The sequence below is a fragment of the Phodopus roborovskii genome, unplaced genomic scaffold, assembly GCF_943737965.1.
Source record: "Phodopus roborovskii unplaced genomic scaffold, PHOROB, whole genome shotgun sequence".
NCBI lineage: Eukaryota > Metazoa > Chordata > Mammalia > Rodentia > Cricetidae > Phodopus > Phodopus roborovskii.
The window spans coordinates 22,998,697-23,020,740 of record NW_026126571.1 but is presented as its reverse complement, the minus strand read 5'-3'; positions in this window follow the sequence as shown (position 1 = coordinate 23,020,740).

Here is a 22,044-nt window from a genome sequence, read left to right as displayed (position 1 = left end):
ACTGTCTCTAAGCCACACCCTGTGCCACAGGATCTCATCTCTCACGATGTTACTAAGCCACACCCTGTGCCACAGGAAGGCGCATCTGGAAGGCCGTGAGTTGCCCTTCCCAGTCTCCGAAAATGGAAGAAGCAACTCTTTTCTTTAGTTTAAAAAGGGGGAAAGATGGAAGAAGACAAAACACAAGGAAGATGGAGAGGGTACCAATTTTGTCTGCTTCATACTGTGTTAGAAAATTAAACAGCATAGTGAATGATCACTGAAACAAAAAAATATGACAGTTGTTTTTTTAATCCAGTCTCTTATTTAGATTGATTGGCTCACTTCAAGTCTTTGTCACTTAAAATCTAAAAATTGTGTATTGTGCATATTCCAATATGAGTGCAAATTTTGCTTTTTATCTATGTCTTAGTTAAGGTTTCTACTGCTGTGAAGAGACACCATGACCATGGCAACTCTTATAAAAGAAAACATTTAATTGAGGCAGCGGCTTACAGTTCCAGAGGTTTAGTTCATTATCATCTTGGCAGGGAGCATGGCTGCTGGGGTATATATAGCAGTATACAGGCAGACATGGTCCTGGAGAATTCTACATCTTCATCCAAAGGCAACAGGAAGTGAACTGAAACACTGGATGTGTCTTGAGAATTATGAGCCCTCAAAGCCCGCCTCCTCAATGGCAAACTTCCTCCAAGAAGACCACACCTACTCCAAGAAGGCCACACTTCCCAATGGTGCCACTCATTTTGGGGGACATTTTCTTTCAAACCACCACAATCTATATTTTAAAAATATTGTGAGTGTGAAAAGAATGTATGTGCTGTGATTCCATACATTTACAATTCAAAACTAGGAAAAATTCAGCTATTGTGTCAGACTACAGAGAGGAGGTCATCTTTTCAGACAGACAGTGAAGAGGTACCCAAGAGGCTTTGAGGTCAGGCAGCGACAAAACTTTTGACTTGCTATGGAAACACGGCTGCACCCCCTCTTGGATGGGCCTTCAGCTTGTCACACTAGGGTAAATTAGACTTTTTTTCTTCTGCAAGTGTAAGCTGGAGCTGATCTGCAATGATCAGGGTATTTTCTACAGGACTCTGCTTTTTTCTCACTGGGAACCAGCAGCAGAGAAACATGTAATCTAATTGGCTAAGCCTTTACATTTGAGTACCCATTAGGCATAACACACTGCCTGGAGGTTCCAGAGAGGACATGACGCTGTTCCTTCAACGAGCTTAGGATGTAGTGATGCCTAAACATGGGCCAGGGTGGTTCTATCAAAGGCAGAGTTTCCTGAGTCCTTGCCAAGAGTAGGGAGTAGGTCTTTACAAAACAGTATTTATTTCTTCAAGAAACACAGTTAATCTTCAAGTGTGTGTGTGTGTGTGTGTGTGTGTGTGTGTGTGTGTGTGTGTGTGTGTTTGATGTTGTTGTTTGGAGGGGGCTTTTTTTTCCAGTGGGCAGGGTGGGTTTCACTGTGTATCCCCAGCTGGCCTAGAATTCACCATATGGACCAGTTTGGCTTTGAGCTCATAGCCAGCAATCTGCCTCTGCCTGAGGAATGCAGGGATTAAAGGCATGCACTACCACACCCAGTCAAGTGTGAACTTAATGACTGGACTTTTTGCCACCTGGCTCATACTAACAAAGACATGCTTGGATTCTAGTTCTTCCCTACTTTGTGGCAAGGAATATAACAATTTTTATACAGAATCAGTAAGTAGTATGTAAGTATCGCTATTTCAGCTGTAAAAATAGCATACACTTTATTCCACTTTTCCCTAGGTATAAATTAAAAATAAAAAAATCATTTCGAGGGCTGAAGAGACAGCCCAGTGGCTAAGAGCACTGGTTGGTTCCTTCCGGATGATCCAGGTTTGGTTCCCAGCACTCACAACTGCCTGTAAGCCCAGTTCCAGGGACCCTATAGGCATGTGTGTGGTTAATGCACAGGCATGCCAGCAAAACATTCATAAAGTAAAATGAACAGATCTAAAAAAAATAAAAAAGAACACGCTAAATTGAATGAGCCAGATATGATATGATACAAGGTATATGAAATGTCAAACCGGCAAATCCACAGAGAGAAAGTAGATTACTGGTGGCCAGGGTTAGGGACAAGGGCAGACTGGAAAGTGACTGCTGATAAGCACAGTGTATGTTCCGAGGTCATGAAAATTTTCTAGAATTAGATAGCGAAGTTGTGCGCTCTTGTGAATAAACTGAAAATCACTGAATTGAATATTTTAAGATGCAGAACATCTCAACTGTAAGACCATTTGAAAATGTGCAAATGATTTTTACTCACAAAACTTTTTGTTTTCGGAGACAGGGTTTCTCTGCATAGTCCTGGCTGTTCTGGAGCCAGGCTGACCTTGAACTCAGAGATATCCTCCTGAGATATCCTCTGCCTCCCAAGCTCTGGGGTTAAAAGTGTGCACCACCACTACCTGGCTCATAATATGCACCATCAATGATACATCTTATGAATAAATACTACACAGGTACACGCATAAGATAAGAATAGAGAAATGCATTTCCATGTATGTGGAAGCTAAATCAGCAACCCAGACAGGACAGCTCATGCCTGTGCCTTCCAGTGTTAACTCTAGACCAGAGCTCCCTGGAGAAAGGATCATGTGCACCAGGGGGCATGGTTCAAACTCCTGGTTCTGTCAACCTGGCGGGCAACACAATCACTTTAGGCTCACCGTTCCAGGAAGCAGCACCTTTTCCTCCATCCACCTGCAGAAGTTAGCAAATATCCATACAAATCAGCTTTATCAAGCGTTCCGGGAGGAGGGAAATACTCAGGGCAGCTGAGCACAAGGCTCTGTTGGCACCAGGCAGGCCCCCAGTAATAAATACATTTATTGCTTGGACAGTAAAAAGTACTGGAGAGTTTAAAATAAATTCAGAGTTATTTAAACTTAATTTATGACCAGGAAAATAAACCCTCTCTTCCACCATTAATGTTTTTTATCTGGGCCATCAAATGTCACACGCTGCTGATTTTGGATGTAAGGTCACTGGAAACAACATATCAAAGGTGTCAGCACCACAAATCAAGTGAAATTCCCTTAAAAATAAAAACGTCAGGAGTAAAATAATAGGCAATAGTTATTTCATGCTATGAGAGACTTGTAATATATCAAAGGGTTCACCTTTTCCTACCTTTATGATGTATCATTCTCAACACTAAATATACTTCTGCTCAACAGATAAAGGAAAGAAAACAGGCATCGGAATGCTGATGATCCTGAGAATGATGACACATAGTAACTATCTGGAGGCACATAAACACGAGAAGACAGACTGATGAATATATCAAAAGGCAAACAATGATCCTGCATAATCCGGGCCTGCCATCTAGCATGCCAGTTATTTTAAGAGGGCGTCTTAAAGGTCAGTGTATGCAGAGCCTTTGAAAATGGAATACAAATTAATAGGATTTTGGATTAAGGACAAAAAGAATTGCCATGCTACTGTAGTTCTCTATAGAAGTCCAAATCCAGAAGCAACCCCCTGGTCTTTTATTCCAGGATTGAGTGAAACAGAAGCAGGTGCCAATCTTCAGGGAGAAGATGGAAGATGAAGGAGACTCAGAGCTGGCGGATTCTTTATGACCCTTGTGTAATACTGCTGACAGGCAGTGGCGTTCGCCATCATGAGTCGTTGCTAAATGCATTAACTCTTGGCAGGGTAAACTCGCCCAGGATTATACTTTATGTAAAAGCATCTGACTAAAGGGCTTATCAAAGCCTCAGGTAAAAATGACTTTGTTTCATCCTTGTGACATATCTTACAATGATTTTCTAGGACGTTAAGGCTAAAATCTTGCTTTCCCATTCAAGGACTCATAATCCAGTGGATGAAATGGCTCTGGGGAAGGATAATGGAGGATGGAGCCATTCACCTAGAAGCACAAATTTTGCCCAAGATGGTAGTAAGCAGTTAGAGAGAAAGCCATAACACTTTGGTTTAAGCCTCCCAAAGTCCTTTTATCATGGGGTGGAGAGGAGGGAGGTCATGCTTCCAGCTAGCAGGTAACAAGAACTGTAGAGGGCCAGCACCATCAATGTGTTCCACTGGGGTCCTTGCTCTGTTGCTGCTGCCTTTCAGAAGAGTGAACCATGATGCTCCATGATGGAGTATAGAGGGTTTTTCATTAGCTAGATTTTGTGTCACTGTGACCAATAAAACCCTCATAGAAACAGAGTAAGAGAGAAGTTTCACTTGGGTGAGGGTTCCAGACTGTCTTAGTCCGTCTTCACTGGAAGCCAGGGTAGAGCAATTCTGGCTATGATAGTAGGTGTGTGACCTGAGAACAGGACTAGAACCAATAGAGCCTTCAGAGCCCACCCCTACTGCCCTGATCCCACTAGGTAGACCCCACCTCCTAAAGGCTTCATCGCCTCACCAAGTAGTACCACTCACTCGGGAACAGGCGTTCAAAACACAAGACATTTTACATTCAAGCCATAACAGATGAGCCCTAACACCTTAAAGGCGAATTCTCTTCACTTGACTGATGTGGAAACTGATATCCATCTGCAAGTGGCCTCACTTACTACAGGTGGCTTGATTCTGGTGAGGCTACTTGTGGATGCTTGTGAGCAGCTCCACAGGGCGACTGTATCTCAGAAGACTCCAGGAGGACATGCCTGTCTAAGCCAGTGGTTCCGAAATCGACTGTTTAAATCAGGACTGACAGCCATACTCCTGCAGTAGCTGCTTGAACAAGGTTCTAAGCCACCCTTCACCCTGGCTTCCTTACTCATCGGGTGGTGCTGTGAGTGTGAGAAAGAAAGCTCTCTGAAGAGACTGCTTTGGGTCGGAAACAGTGATGCAGGCACCAGTTGCCCCTGCCATCCTGATTAATCTTCACTGTAAGCGTGACTGGTTTTAGGATCACTTAAAAAGTAAGGCAGAGAGAGGCAGGTGGATCTCTGTGAGTTCAAGGCCAGCCTCATCTACAGAGTTTTAGGACATCCAAGGCTACACAGAGAAACCACGCTTTGAAAAAGAAACAAAACAAAACAACAACAACAAAAAAAGAAATGCACCTCCGTGTGCCCAGAATGGTGTTTCCAGGGAGGTTTACTGAAGAGGAAAGACCTACCTTGACTGTGTGTGTCAGAATCTCATGGGCTGGTGTCACAGACTGAACAAAAAGGAGAAAGCAAGCTGGGTGCCCGTTTATCCCTCCCTGACTCCCAACAGAAAATATAATGTGACATGCTCTCTACTGCACCCTCAAACTGTGAACCCAAATAAGTCCTTCTCCTGTAGGTTGCTTTTGTCGGACATTCTGTCTCAACAATGAGAAAAGTACACCCTGCTACCAAGCACACTGCCCCTCACCTTCAGACAGACAGAGCACGGGACTAAATAGTGCGATGTGAGAATACAGAGGCGAAGTAGCTGAAGACATCCTACGCCACTCCATCATCATTTGAGCAATCTGCTTGAAAGGTGGAGTTCAACTCAGGGTCATAGCTGGAGAGACAAGTAAGTGCCTTAAAGTCAGCCAGCATCCTGTTTATTTGTGGGTTTGGTTTATCAAGGACAAATGATGCTGTGCAGTTCTGTGGGCATCAGATGAATTATTTATATGTCCAGAAAAAAAAATGTCCTAGTTGGATTTCGGGTCCTTTTCACCCTTGAACTTTCAGCCTACTACATAGAATCTACACCAAGCACTGTGTAGTTTGAGACACTAAGGCTTACTTTGGGGTCCCATCTTACGGAAAATATATCAGTATAGGGTCTACACAGCAAGATCTAAGGCAGTATAGAGGGGTGGGGTTCAAACCCCAAACTTAATTTTAAGGAAAACCACGGGTTGCTCCCAGATGTTTATTGAAGTGTCTTATTGAATCAATTAGACCTTTCAGCATAGACAGTGAGGTGTTTAAGATCAGACGCAGCGATGCAGCACTTTTATTAGTTCTGGAGTTCAAGGGGCACTTTCCCTTCCTAGCGGCATGCCATCTCACTCAGAAGTAATTGCTAGCCTTGCTATCCTAGTACGTGGAAATTCAATATAATTAGAGACATATTTGGTCCTTTACCAGCTTGAATTCCTGCCCAGCAGTTTTCAGCCTGTTGCCTTTTCAAAGCACTTTATTAAAAACTTGTTTTACTGTCACATTCTTTAAAGGGAAACAATAACTCCCAAGCACATTTTATGAGAGTTGCTCAAAATATGGGCCGCAATGCCAGAAACCAATAAACTCAACCCACAGAACTTCCATCAGAGGACTGCCATAAACCGCTGCAAAGCAGCCTGGGCATGCTTGACCTGAAAATTGAAATTCATGGCTACAATACCACAGTTTATTGGAGAAACTGTCACCGGGCCCTGCAATTTTTAAGACCATGTTCTTATTCTGTTGACTATGATGCAGCTTAGCCCCTCTCCATCCTTCCTCCTCTGAAGAATCCCGATGCTTTCCCTGTCACGCCATCTGAAGTACCAGCTTTATGGGTGGGCACGTGTTAGTCATGTTTTATGGAGTGAGATACTTGAATGGACAGTGGTTTTTAGGCTGGACTTCTAAGAGGAGCCTGTGGACAGAGGGAATTTTGGATGAGAACATCCCAGTGGTTGCAGTGTTGAAAGTTGAGCAAATAAGCCCAAGGACACTGAGTATCTGGGCCAGCTCTTTGAAGAGCACAGAGTCAAGGCAAGCCCACCTGGAACAAAGCCAGAAACATGAGGCTGCTGGGAAAACGTGTGATTGCTCCAGGTCACCTTTATACCTGCCAGGTAGAGGAACACAGTTGACATCATAGTCTAGACACGGCCTTTCCTAGGGACCTGTTTCTTAAATGGACTCTTATTACACATGGTACATTTTGGAGGGGAAGCTTCCAATAGCTTCTTTATTTAAAACTACCCATGGATTACAGCATGGAAATTTACCTCCGTGGGAATTTACTTTCCATTATTATGGAAATTCACATCTGGGCACTTTCTAGGGCAGACATTATATTAGATGTGGCTTTGCTTTGGGGAATCCCAGCACAGGTTTATTTAGATCAACAACATTCAAGGGCTGAGGAATGAAGATGCTTGGATGGGGAACCTTGGTCACCAAGGTTGAGAGATGCCTAGGACACCAGTAAAGCACACGTCTGGGTTTGTCAGTGAGGATGTTTCCAGAGAAGATTAACTAAGAGGGGAGGGTGTACTCTAACTAGGAGGCCATCCCATTATTCGAGATGAGTAAAGGGGAAGGAGAGCGCCAACTAGCATAGGCGGTCTACCTGTCCGCTTCCGACCACCACGAACTGAGCAGCTCTCCTGAACTGCCCCTCCTCACAACATGCTCCGAAGCCCCGGACGTCCTGAGACAGTAAATCTTCCCTCACGAAGTTGTTTTCCTCAGTGATTTGGTCACAGTGCGGAGAATGCTGGCTAACACAGAGAGTAACTCTGCAGTCACCAGGGAGAGAAACTGAGGCCGAGATGTGTGGTTGTCATGGTCTCAATTTCAAATGAAATGCAAACATTTGAGTTATACAGACTGTTTTCCCTTTCTAAGGCCTAGGGCTAAGAAGGGTGGGTCTAGCAAGTGAAAACCAGCATGTTTTCCCACTTTTGCAAACCAATCTGGCTGAATCCGAAAGACAAGTAAAAGAAACATTGACACAATTTAAGGACAAGTCCATTGAATTTATTTTAGAAACCAATTTGGTTTATATTAGCACCAAAAAAAAATGTATTGTCTGCATTTAAATCTCACAGTGTATACAACAGTCTGATGAAAGAAATCAAAGGTCTGAAAAATACAGAAAGATGTTTTGGTGAGTATGATGCTTCGGTATAGTATTTTCAAAATCTAAGTTTCTTCTAACTTAATAATTAAATTAATCAGAATTCCAATAGAAGTATCAATAAACAATTATGTGGAGACCAGTAACTAAGTCAAGGCAAGAAACCCAAACTAGCCAAATCGTGTAGGAAGAGACGAGAAAGTAAGAGCATTGAGTGCTCCTGATTTCAGGTTCTCTACAGACTGCAGTTATGAGAAAGTGTGGTGCTGACGAAAGAACGGTGAGCAAATCAAGAGTCCAGAATAGAAGGTCCAGAAACAGACCTGTCAGATACACTCAGCCGCGTAGGCAGGACAACCGAGCAAAGGCGGTCAGCACACAGGGAGGAAGTGTGAGCGGGCGGCCACTTTGGGGGAACATAGTCCAGAGGTTTGGCTATTGTTTTCAGTGTTAGGAGTAGATCTGGCGAGAGTTAGAGGATGGGAAATAGGATCAAAACGTTTTGTATCACATGTACAAAGAACTAATAAAGAAATTTGAAATAGTAAATGGTTTTAAATTGCATGTATTTATTTATTTATTGAGAGAGAGAGAGAGAGAACACATGTCTAGGTCACAGGATAGCTCTCAGTAGTCAGATCTCTCTTCCACCATGCAGGCCTTATATTCATGTCATCAGGCTTGATGGCAACCATCTCTATGGCCCCAGTTCAGCGTTTTAACAAACAAAACCAGAAAATTAACTATATGATCTGGCAATTGTACTCCTTGGTGATTATCCAAATGGCTTGAAAACCTAATCCACCAAAACACAGCACATGAATGCTTGTAGTGTTTTGTTTTTCTTTGTCTGTTTTGTTTTGTTTTCCTGTAGCTAAGAGAAACTGAAATGTCCTTCAATAGGCAAATTAGATAAACACCCAAACTACAGAACAGTAGTTAGCAACAGAGATGAGAAGGTGCTAGAGGGAAGGTGGGAAAAGAGACCAATTTGAATGGCTACACAGGGTGTGGTCCAACATCAGCATCTGGAAAGGGCAAAACCATGGAGACAATGGAAAGGTCAGTAGGTGCCAGGAGTGGGGTGCAGAGAAGGGCAGGTGGGCAGAGCACAGAGCACTTTTAGGGCAGGGAAACTGCTCCCTACAATAAATAGTACAGATATGCATTCCTGACTCCCTTAACGTAAACTGTGGGTTTTTGTCAATAACTGCATTCACGTCACTTTGTCAACTGTAACACATATGCCACACTGAGGTCCTGCTGTGAGTACTGGGGTATGCTGTGCACAAGGACAAGGCATGTGAGGGCACTGTATTTCATGCTCCATTTTCCCCTGTAAATCTGGAGTTCCTTTGAAAATTACTATTAATTTCTCATCCAAAAATTGTGGACTTGTTTGAGCAGATGGTTCTAATTGCACAAAGCAGCTCGCTTCTTGTTCTAACGACTTCGGCTGGTGCAAAGCTCCCTGTGAGAAGTGGTTTACTGGCCGTGCGTCTGCCTTAAAGAGTGCTAACTAAATACTTTCCAAATAATAGATGAACAATACCTCCGTTTCTACTCCACAGATGAGGGGATGGAGTTTCAAAGATGACTAAGGAAGTGGAGAGATGGATCAGAAGTTAAGAGCAGACAAAACACCCACACACATAAAATTATAAAATAGAGATGAAAAAATAAATTTCAAGAAGGATGAGACATAAAGTGTTTGCTAGGACCAGGCCTCCTAGTCAATTGGAATGATTGACTTGTTGACTCTCATTCACCGGTGGCCCGGTATTTTAAGAAGCAAAACAGAGATGGGATTGCTCCACCAAAAGCAACCCCAGCTGCCGTCACTGGACTTTTGGCAACCTTGAACTGTGACTCCACTGGCCATTGTGCAGTTCAATACTGATCTCACCGTTGAATTGGTCATGTAGCAAAGGACCTTTCTTTGATGGCCAAGCTCACCTGGTATGAGAGGGGGAGGAAGAGGCGACAGTGGGAATCAGAAAGACAGGGAGGAGGTAAGCACATCTCTAAAACAGAGCCTGGCTGCCTGCCATCGTCTCACTCCTCGGTCAGGAGGGCTGAACTATTCCTCCTCCATCTCAGTCAGGAGGGTTGATCTGTGCGGATATAATAAAAGAGTATTTAGGAGTGTACGATAGTGGTGTTCATTTCTCACTGCCCTCCCTGGTATTCCCGGGAGGTGGGAAGGTCTACCTCATTTTGTCCTCACTCAGGACTCCGTCCACCGAGACCCCCACCTTCTGGGAAGTTGCTAGTCACCAAAGCAGGGAAATGGGCCAAGGGGAGTCACACTCCTACCCCAAAGAGCCATTCTTTATTGACCAAAGCAAGTTCCTTGGCAGGTCTAACTTCAAGGACATGAAGAAAGGAAAGCCTACTATGTCACAGAAATGAGGGAGCAAAGTAGAGCACCTTGTAAACACTCCACCACTGTAAAATGACGTCACATCTATCTCTACTACTCCTTCACCCATGCTATGGCGTGTTGGAGAAGTCAACAATGTGAGGAGTGAATTGGAACCATGATCTTGGCCTCAGAAACTGAAAATTCAGCCCTCACTGGCCCAGATCCCTGAACCCAGGGACCTTTGGTTTAAGCATCATAAGCAGGGTCCCCATAGCTACATCTCGTCAATTCCTACAAAAGGGCTGTGTATAACTTTTCTATTCAAAGTCGCTGTTGCTTTCTCCTCCTCCAACAAGCATGGCCCCTTGGGCAGCCCCTCTGTACCTTCCTTCTCCCCCACCCCACACTCCACCGTGCTCACTTCCTGTCTTCTAAGCTTCATAGCCAACCTTCACCTGCTTCCAGCTCCATTCGTTTTAAAATTTGCTATAAAGGGGGAAAATATCAAAGAAACAACTTCTCTCAGACAGGTTTGCCATTAAAGCCCCTTAATTAGGAGCCCATGTGTGCAGAGCTGGAGGTACATTCTAGAAGGAGCCTGCCAAGCCCATTGCAGAGGCCGTGGGAGCTGTGAGCTGAGAAGCCCAGGCTTTATCTACCATCTGCTACACAGGGCAGTTGTGTAGCTTCTGTCAGGGTCTGACATTCATCTGATAAAACACATAATATGTCTTCTCAAAGAGACCTTGTCCACTAGCTATCAGGGTGTAGAGCTTGTGTATAACATGCCCCAATTTTGAAGTTGCTAGCTCAGCTGTATAATCTTGGGTATCTTCCTCAAGCTCCCTCTGCCTTACTCCTCAGCTACACACTGGAGATAGTGATGGTCACCTCACGCATGGGGCTGGTGATGGTCATAGGCATCAAGCAAAGTGTGCAATTCTCCTAAATGCTTACCTATTACTCAGTGTAAATTTGTACTGGGCATTCCTGCTATCAGTCTTAGCTTGGTGTCCTCTGACATAAACCCAAGGTGCCCATAAAGATTCATCTTTTTAAAAAAATTTAGCAACAATCTTATTTTACATATCAGCCCCCAATTCTCTCCCCATCCCATCCTCCCATTTCCCCTACTGACTCCCCCAACCCATCCCCACCCACTCCCCAAGGATAGTGAAGTCTTGGGGGGGGAACCATCAAAGTCTGTCACATCGTTTAGGGGAAGGCCTAGGTCCTCCTCCATGTATCTGGACTGAAATAGTATCTCTCCATAGGGAATGGGCTCCCAAAGTCCATTTGTGCACTAGGGATAAATGCTGGTTCCATTGTTAGAGGTCAGAGGCCTGCCCAGGCCTCCTAACTGGCACCCACATTCAGAGGGCTTGGTTCAGTCCAATGCTGGTTCCCCAGCTTTAAGACTGGGGTCCCTGTGCTCTCACTAGGTCAGGTCAGCTGTTTCTGTGGATTTCTCCAGCACAGTCTTCACTCCTTTGCTCATCCCTCCTCCCTCTCTACAACTGAATTCCAGTAGTATTGCTCAGTGGTTAGCGGTGGGTGCCTGCTTCTGCTTCTGCTTCCATCAGCTACTGGATGAAGGCTCTAGAATGGCAATTAAGGTAGTCATTAATCTCATTATAGGGGAAGGGCATCAAAGGAAGCCTCTTCACTTCTGCCTAGATTTTTAGATGGGGTCATCTTTGTGGATCTCTGAACGTTTTCCTAGTGCTAGATTTCTCTTTAAACCTATAATGGCCCCCTCTGTTAAGGTATCTCTTTTCTTGCTTTCCTCTATTCTTCCTCCAACTCACTCTTCCTGCTCCCTCATGTCCTCCTCTCCTCTCCCCTCCTCCCTTCTCTTTCTCCTAACTCCCTCTCCCTTCCCCTCATGCTCCCAATTTGCTCAGGAGATCTTGTCCCTTTCCCCTTCTCTGGGGGGGGGGGACCACATATGTCTCTCTTGGGGTCCTCCTTATGTCTTAGCTTTTCTGGCAGTGCAGATTGTAGGCTGGAGACCCTTTGCTCTATGCATGAGGCCTCATTTTTACCCTCTGTCTGTGCTGTGTAAGGAAGGCACACGATAAGCATGACTGTCATCATGAATTGTCCTACTGTGGATGCCAGTAGGCCATGAGAAATGGGAGCCAAAGCAGAGATGACTCAGAGAATATGAAAGAAGACACAGAGCCTGAGGACAGAACAGTGTCTTACTGGTTCCACTGCTGGAAAGAGAGGGTGGGGACATTCAAAGGAGAAAAGAGCTATAAATAATAAGAACCAGGAGTGGTGTTATTATAGCTGGGCATGTTGAAAGACATACCCAGCATTATAATCCCAACATAATGCCCAGCATTTGGGAGGCCAAGGAGGGAAGATTGGGAATTCAAGGCTAACCCGGGATACACAGAAGCTCCTGCCTCATTAAATTTAAAATGAAATACAAGGTAAGGCCAGTGTCTGTCTCAATACACAACCTAGTTAAAAGGTTAAGAAATATAACTAGAATTAACTAGAACTCAGAACAAGGCCCACAGAAGAATGGGAACAAAATCCAAGAAGGACACTAGGTTTTGGAGGTCCCTGGAGAAAGTGTTCTGATGGTGGTGACAGCTGAGACAGACCATTAGCAAGCACTCACACACTCACTCATTTAATGAGGATTTCCTAAGCACCAGCTAGATGCCAGGCAGAGTGCTAGGCCCTGGGAGGCAAAGGCAGACCCAAACAGATGGAGGTCTTGGAGGTGTAGTGAACAGAAACCCAAAGGCATGAGAACAATAGAATAAAAGTCAAAGAGGAAAGGCTGACAGAAAGAAAGCTACAACCACGTCTGCAAGCATTCAATGCCAGGCTGTGCCCTTGGACTTCACCCTGTAAACATCTTTCAAGAGGCATGTCTGTGGAAATGTGGCCACTTCAAGAGCCTGAATGGGGCAGTCAGTAAGGAAAGGCTGGCTGTGGGTAGGTAAGATAGGGAACGGTACAGTGCCAGGGCCCGGGATGGAAGGGTGGGCGGGGCGGGAGCTGCACTTGTGAGGGATACTCTGGCCAGGAGAGGGGCAGGCAACCCGAGAATCAAGGTGCCTCTTCTCGGCTGCTTTCCTGGGCCTCTCTCACGAGCAAAATAAACACATGCCACCAGAGGATTTTTAATAAGAACAAACCTGAAGAAAGTTCTAGACACAGATAATTAATCACCATTGAGCAGTATGTGGGAGAAACGAGGATACACATTTGTTTTTACCTTTCTTAGCTTATTTGTATATCATAAGACCCATGGACAAACAGACAAGCCCAGTCCCCGCCCTTAGATCATACTAGGTGGCTGGGAGCATGGGAATTACCTGTGCAGAGTCAGGGTGAGACTGATGAGTAGAGATGTAAGCTGAGAAGCCATCAGAGGCTAGCTGCACACCAATGTGAATGTATGTAACATGGTAGAATTGTGCCCTTAAGATGGTCCAGATGCTAAGGTTATGCTGTGGTCTTGCAATCACAACTTAAGTAATGTTAAATAGAAAGAGATTTAAGCAGAGGTTAAATGTGTCTTTATAATTTCAGGACTTTATGGCCAGGAACATGGCAGGAACCATTTAAAGAAAGACACAAATCTAGAGAATTCTATTTGGTAGATGGCAAATTGGGTTGGCTTAGTCACAGAGGGATTGGAGTAGGAGCTAGGCACTGTGGTGAGTTAGATGGAAAACAGGAGGCTTGGAGAAGATTACCAAGACAAAGATGAGCTTAGGGGCATGGAGCTGGAGGCTGTGGCCTTGGAGGTGTCACTATAGTCAGCAGCCTCAGTCTCTAGCTCCTCCAACCTGTCTCAGCTTCTCACTAGGCCCACATGGTTCCTCCCTCTATAACACTGTTTCCTGCCCCCTTTCCTGTCTCTCCTCTTTTTCTGGCTCAGTGACCTCATAATTCTTAGCATCCCTTTCCACCCAATGATGCCCATACACCTCACAAGAATCAAAATGTTATAAAAACACTTTTACTAGCTAATTGATCCAGAATTCTAGACTCAGAGCTAAACACTGGGAGAAGCCTTACAACTCCATCCACAAACTTGCTGCACCATTGGGGATATTAGCTTGGAACACATATGAAGAATTGTCTAAATGTATTTGTTGACTTTGAAATCCCACCTTTCTTTCTCCATCTCATAAGTGTGTTAATCTATGTCTCAAAAATGCTTAATGCAGTGTCCTGAATCCAGGGGCAAATTATGGGATAATTAACTGCCATCCATTCCAGGAGTACTGATCAGTTTATGATGGATTTGCATATCTTGACTTGGAGAGATATGCTGTAGTAGCATATAGAAGTGTGTGTGTGTGTGTGTGTGTGTGTGTGAGAGAGAGAGAGAGAGAGAGATGCCTGCACACTTAAAGAAAAAAATGTGAACTTAACTGCTAATAAAATTGTGTCTTGAAAATAGAATTTCTTAGACACCCCTAGATAGTTTTCATGTTTATACAAAAATCTTATTAAAACTGCTAACATTTGAAGTGGGTAATTTTTCTTTTATCTATTTATCAATATTTTTCTTCTAAAGTAAATTTAAACCAAGACAAAGGTATAGTCCTGATAAAAGAAACTTTCTTGGTGTTGTTCATCCTTACAGACTGAACTATGTATGCCTGAAATTCCTGACAGGTATCCTGGTTGGTCACCCTTGGTCATGTGATAACTCTGGTCCAATCAAGGTGGGATGTGTATGTGTGTTATGCAAGCATATGCAGACTGTGGTAAGGGCAGCTTCACCTGAATGGGTTTGAGGGTATGAATATACACTATGGCATGTAGAACTTTGCAACTAAGCCATGATTGTACATGTTATGGCATGCAGGACTTTGCACCTCAGCCATGAGTACAAGCCTGGAAAATGTCAGCCTTTCAGGAGCATGAGGAAAGGAAAGGATTTGAGGGAGGTCAGAGAGAATAAGAATAGGACAACACAGAGAGAAAGGAGCCATTTGAGAGAAAAATGAATATGAAGCTTAGTGTGTTGTAAGCTATAATGCCAGAGCCTAGGAGGCTGAAAACAGGATGATCATAAGTTCAAGATCAACCTGAGTTAACTATCAAGGTCAGCCTGAGCTACATAAGTAAGACTTTGCTTTGAAAATTAAAAAAGAAAGATGAGAGAAAGTATCATAACTCATTAAATATTTACTAAACAACTAGTATGTGCTTGCCATTACACTAGTGCTGGCATCCAGTGCTGTGTCTCAGAACCAGGTCAGGGAGTTCCTTATTTTCATGATGTCAGGACTTGAAGTGGGCTCGCATTAGTTAAGAGCTGGATAAGCTAGACATAACAAAAGGCTCAGTATAATAAAAGCTTAATCAAGTTAGAACAAGATTTCCTCTCCCATCAACAAAGTCCACAGTTATTTGACTAATGGCTGAGGGCCTTATCATGCCACAGGTCATCAAAGATTCTGGACCCTTTCCCCTTGGAATCCTTCAGCATTTGTCTTTCATCTCAGAGTCCAGCCAGTTGCTTCAGGCTCAGAAACATGTTCATATTCAGCCAGCAAGGAGAGGAAGAGAAGGCAAAATGGTGCATGTGCTGCCTCTGTCTAAGGACACGCCCACTTACATTTGATTGGTCAAGGCTGACCACAAGGGTAGTGGTTACCCTTACTACCAGGAGGCTGAGCTACCTGTTCTTGTCTTGGCCGACCATATCCCTGGATAAAATGTGTGGCTGTGCTGCTCTGTCATAGGAAACAAAAGCATCGCTGAATAAGAAGAAGAAGGATGACTGAAACTTTGTGAGAAAAAAGTGGGGTTGCTAAGGGGGAGGAGCCTGGAACTGCCTCTCCATTAAGGAGAGATCTGAGTTGAAACCAAAATAAGAGGCAGTCATAGAAATATCTGGAAGAAGAATGTTCCTAAAGGAAGGCAGCACAGAGTCCCAACGGCAGGACCAAACAGGACTCAGCTACGGATTGAACTTGTGTGCATGTGAGGCATCAACAGCTACATTCTGGGAACTGAAGGTAAGCCAGAGGTGGTGTAATTATTAGTGCTTTTCTATAATAACGTGGTGTGTGTGTATGTGTGTGTATGCGCGTGTGTAAGAGAGGGAGGGAGTGGTAATTTAAATGTAATTGGCCCCCATAAGTTCATAGAGAGTGGTACCATTAGGAGGTGTGACCTGGTTGGAGGAAGCGTGTCACTGTGGAGGTGGGATTTAAGGTCTCATATATGCTCAAGCCGTGCCCAGTGTCTCAGACCACTTTCTGTTGTCTGCACAAGATGTAGGACTCTCAGCTCCTTCTCCAGCACCGTGTCTGCCTGCAGGCCGCCATGCTTTCCACCATGGTGATAATGGACTAAAGCTTTGTGTCTCTTCACCACAATAGAAACCCTAACTAAGACGGGGGGGGGGGGAGGGGGAGGTTCTGTATCTCACTTAGTGTGTATTCATCTGCCCCGAACATCCCTGGTTCAAGGCCAAGTAGATACACAGAGAGTCACAGACCTATGGCTCTCCTAATTATAATGCACTCTCTGCTGCTCGGAGTGCTGTCCTCTCTCCTTCTGGTGCCCCTGCACTCCCAGGAAGTCCTCACAGAGTGGAAGCTGAACCCTTAGGTGTCAGTGCTACTCCAGCATCTCCTTGGCTTCCTGGCAATGTCCTTACATTATCACAGACTAGAAGTGGGACATAAATGATTGCACTGCTCCCACGGTAGCTTGGCTAGAAGGTGAAGGCCATTAAGAGTTGTATAGTCTTTTCTACTCAGGTGGGGATGGAGGGACAAGGTCAAGGATGCCGAATTATTTTGTAACTACTATGTAATTTCATTCTCACAGTATCCTACGCATTTGGGCAAATGGGTCTTATTCCCAGTGCACAGGTGGAAAGGAGAATTGAAACAGGAAAGGTAATTGATTGACCTAAGGTTAGGTAGCAGGCTGAAAGCATCCCAGGCCTGTACACCACAGTGTGGGCTGTGCCTGCTCCAACACACACCTTCCCAGGGAGCTGCTCCCAGGAAGCTTGGTCACTATAGTGAAATAGTCAAGGGATACCTAGGTGAGGAAGTCCCAAGTAAACTTGGGCAATCGGTCTCCTTCTCTGGAATAGTCTGGGGACATCAACATGTACTTAACTAAGGAGTGCAGAGGTGGGTAGAAGAAAACAGGTCTCAAGTCTCATGAGGCTTGTCACTAATGTTTTATAATTTGCTTTAAAAGTTGAACTGTTCATGGGAAAAAAGAGGAGGTACCCAAAGTGTCCAGAGAGGTTTAATCTTTCCCTATAAATCCTAAGTCTGGAGAGCCTTGTGTGGACAAAGCTTTTCTTTCCCTGACTTCAGCCTCCTTGACTCATAGCTGCCATTCACTTAGTGGCAATCTCACCCCTGACAGACTAAGCCAGCCCATGGGACAGTTAGAAAAGGCTGTGGAAATGTCACAGGGGTGCACACAGGGTCATAAAGGGGTTGAGCTCAGAACTAGAGATGGGGTAGGAGTCAGCAAAAGGTGTGTGAGAGACCCCAGAAGCTGTGGGTCCTCGAAGACAAACAGCAGCAGGCTTTGTTGGCAGAGGGATGTTTGTGGGTGTTAAAGTTTCCTATGTAGAGTTCTTCCGGCAACCCTCTTGAATTACATCTGTTATTCTGATCAGATGGAGAAATAGAGACAGAGATGGACCACTCAGCAAACAGGCCCAGTCCCGCCCTTGTCTGCTCTGACTCGGTCTTTGGAGAAGCCTACAGGCGGCGCTGTGCGTAGGAGTATGGCCTCTGCCACACAGGCCGCAAGCATGTTTGCTTTCTTGCTTTTATCTCCTCATCTCCTGAGAGGAGTCTGGATGCTAGCCTTCCAGGGACATGGCTAACTTCAAGTCTCATGGTTTCTCCATGTGACATGCTCTCCCTTTGGAACCTGAGGTGTGTGAGTTGTGGGAAGGGTGTAGCACACAGGCCCAAGGACTTCTGATTCCCCCAGAAAAACAGCAATGTTTAAAGGGAAGTTAGAAGCAAGTGTTCTGTTGGTGGCAAAACCGGTGGAAGGTAGAGGTGGAAACTGAAGGCGCTATGGAAATCGTGGCTGATGGAAGGAAAATCCAGCCTGTTATGTCATCAGGTCCATGAAACTAACCAAAGGATTAGAGGATGTATACAGAGTGAGAGCTGGTGGGTTTCTGTCTATTACCTCTCAGAAGGCTGCGCAGACCACGTGTGCCTCTTTTACTGCTAACAACGGTGCTTGAATCCCCTCCAGGGTCTTTTCCTCCATCTCCACCATCAACACTGTTCTCAGCTATGCGGGTGCACAGCTCAGCACCGTGGTGTCTCACAAAAGCAGCTCACAGACATAATGGCTGAATTGATGAACCAGGCAACAGAGTGTCCAGGCGGGAGGTGGCACTCACCCCGTTCCCCTCCTGCAGAAATTCCCTGCTTCTGGGTTACCTGGTCTTGTGAAAGCCTGGACAGGTGTTCGTTCCCTGCTAATAAATCCAGGTGGGTGTGGAAAGTGAGCTGGAGACCTTGAATACCTTGAATCGACGTTTGCAGCAGACAGCAATGTCATGAAGGTGTGAATTTGCTGCACAGCAAGATGGGTCTTAGCAGGGACCCTGGTAAATCTCGCTCTAATGACTGAACCTCTTCTAGAGAGGCAGCATACTTAGAAGACCACATTATTGCTTTGCCTGAAAGTTTTGAATGTCAGCACAGACAAAGACCAGGCCCCAAAGGTCAGGGCTGCTCTCACAGGAGGATGGCCTTCCAGGCTCTGGAGGCAGGGACCCCAAATTCCCATCACAAGTTGCCTACATGACAAGGAACAGTAGTTCTTAATCTGTGGGTCATGATACCTTTGAGGTCACATATCAGCTATTTACATTATCATTCATAACATTAGCAAAATCGCAGCTATGAAGTAGCAACAAAATAATTTCATGGTTGGGGGTCACCCCAACATGAGGAACAACTGTATTAAGGGGTTGCCCCATTAAGAAGGTTGAGAACCACTGCTCTAGAGTGAGTCACTTCCCTGTCCTCTGAGACAAGAAGACAATGCTTCCCCCTGTCCATTGGTGGAGAGCTGAGTTGTGGGTATAATATTTAGCCTGTAGCCAGCCTTGTGTAATAGTTACAGCTACTCACCATGTCAGGCACAGGGAGTGGAGCATCGAGCACTGACTAGGTTTTCTCCCAAGCAATTCTTACACAAATATCAAGACGCCTGCATCCAAGGAAGATGGGGTCTAGCATCATTTCCAGGCCCTCACTGACTCAGGAGGGGCCTCCTCTGGGTGTCCTTCTCCTTTGGCACCCACCCTTCATTTACAACCCACCCCTGCCCCTTTCCAACCCTGCCTCTCCTGCCAAGTGGCATTGGATGAGCCACTTGAATTCCCATCGCTGGCTGGGGGAGCAGAAGCTTCCCATGATTCAGGGTTCTTTCCTGGCTCATCAGCCACTCACTGCCACTGCTGGATGAAATGTACACAGGTGGCCTGGCACGGACTCTTAATCTGTGCCTATCACACTGACAGCCATTGCACACAACCCTTGCATTCTCTTGGGGACAGAAGAGAGCCAATTCCTCAGCTCTTTCTTTGGAAAGCTCTGGATATGTGAATTTGGAAAGGGAAAGCCCTTAAGAAGAGGGTTGGTGTGATGAATAGCTTATAGCATCAAGGAACCATTAGAAAGCATAATTAGAGGGTGAGGGAGAATGGAAAGGAAGAACTGTGGCAACTCCCTCTGGCTCAGTCACTACCTCTTGAATCCAAGAAACTGTGGGATGTGATTTAACATGACACATGAAGGCATCAGCTGGGTTCACAAGTACAATGCAATTCAGACGTGTGTGTGCCATGTGATGCTGATGGCATTTCTCCTTAGAGTCCAGGCTGAATGATGACACCCAGGGAGCACTCCAGATGGATAGTCACCACCATGCTCCTTCCTGGAGACAGACTTCTGGGCCCCCAGGAGGACACAGGCAGAGAGGAGGGGATGCTAGGCTGTGTCATCCTGCCCTGGAGTTCATTCTGAAACATTACAAAGAGTCACAATGAGAATCCAAGAACTTGTGACACCAGAGTTTTGCAAGACTATTTTTCTTCTTTGTCTCTACCGGCAAAATGACCAAGGCACATCCTTAGCCTGTTCCTGTCCACCAAGCCTGACTGGTCACCTGCGCTAACTATATGTTCTGGGTTGTTTCCACCTGTGAGTTTCACACAGCGCAGAAAGATCCAAACAAAACATTTTTAACCCCTTAATGACAATGTCATTAAACACACATTCATTGGCTGCCTTCTATTTCCAAAGCCTGTGGGGTAAGCCTCTGAGAACCCTGTTGCTGGAGGGGAGACAGACTACAAAGGCATGTGCACTGCTAAGGGTCCCCAAAGCTTTCAGCACTAGTTTGAGTGGTACGGGGGAAAGTGGGATTCTACTTTAGTAGGCCGCCTGTGCCTCCTAGAACTGTGCCTTTTTGGGGGAGGCGGGCTTGCAAAAGGGTCCTGCCGGATATATCCCATGTTTGATTTGAACTTGCGGCGGTCCTCTTGACTCCACATTCTGAATGCTGCACAATGTCCAACTAAAACTATGTCTTGTAGTGGTCTGTTCTGCAGGCCAGGCCATAGATGACACTCAGACAATACTAGCCACATGCATGTTGCATGGGGAGAATAGAGCTGGTTATAAAGAGTAAGAATGTTCCAGAAAGAAAAAGAAAATATTTCAGCCAAAACTCAAAATGCTTGTCAGGGAATAGCAATAGAAGACACTGGAAATAGTAAAAATAATTCCACAGAGGAGGCAGTGGTTCTGGACGTTAGTGGTGGTGGGGATATGTTTTGAAGGGACTGGCCACAGTGACATCTTTCCGAAGACAATCTAGAAAGAGGCTAGCAGTGTCCCCCTGAGTTGTCTCCCCTCCCCCATGCTGAGCATGGCATTCCTTTTGCTATAAATAGACAGGAAGCTTAAAGAAGCAGACACCACTTTCCAGAACTAAGCACCAGTTGTTGGGATCAGTTTGTGGAAGAAAGTAAGTATGCTCATGCATATGTATCATGGTAAACTCAAAGATGACAGGTTGAGGGGTAGGGAGGTCAATGGACCTAACTTAGACAGAAACCCTGCAACGTTCCTCCCAGTGACTGTGGGTGAGACACTTCCTTGGTGAGCCTTGCCTTCTTATTTATAACTGAGACAAAAGCCATTCCCATCCTGTTTGGCTGTCGTGAGTGTAAGAGGAAATAAGACAGTTAAGTACCTGGTACAGAAGAGGTGTGCATTAAGTGTAGCTTCCCATCCCCTCCTTCCTGTGGGAAATCTGCTTTTATCCTGCATGCAATTAAATGATTATGATGTTCTAAAACAGATTCTCCTGTTTGGGGGGTCAGTAAATTGTAATCGGCTTCTGTTTTAAGTGACATTCTGTAGATAGGCTGCTAGATTTCTTTGCAGTTGCACTGAATTCTATTTGCTACATTTCTAATATGATACAGGCCTGTCCTGGAAGAATATAGAATGACAAGTTCCAACTATCCAAGCTGCCTGTGGGAATGATACACTTATGCTCTCTGTCTATGCATTTACCCTTCTAGACGAGGGAATACCACTGAGTCAAAAACCACCCTGCTCCCTCATTCCCTTGGCCATGGCCTTGTAGAATCTTTCACAGACTGAAAACAGACAGACACATGATTAAATTGCAGCAGGTAAAAATATTGACAAGCTCCCCTATTACAAGGCACTGTGGCAAAAGTCATTAGGAGTCTGGAAAATTCCAAAGAAGAATTCCACATAGCACACTGTGAATCTCTCCTTCAGCACAGATGAGAGACCTGTATACCAACCCAAAGGAAAGCATGTACACTCAGAAACTCCTGGAAGGTTCTCTTT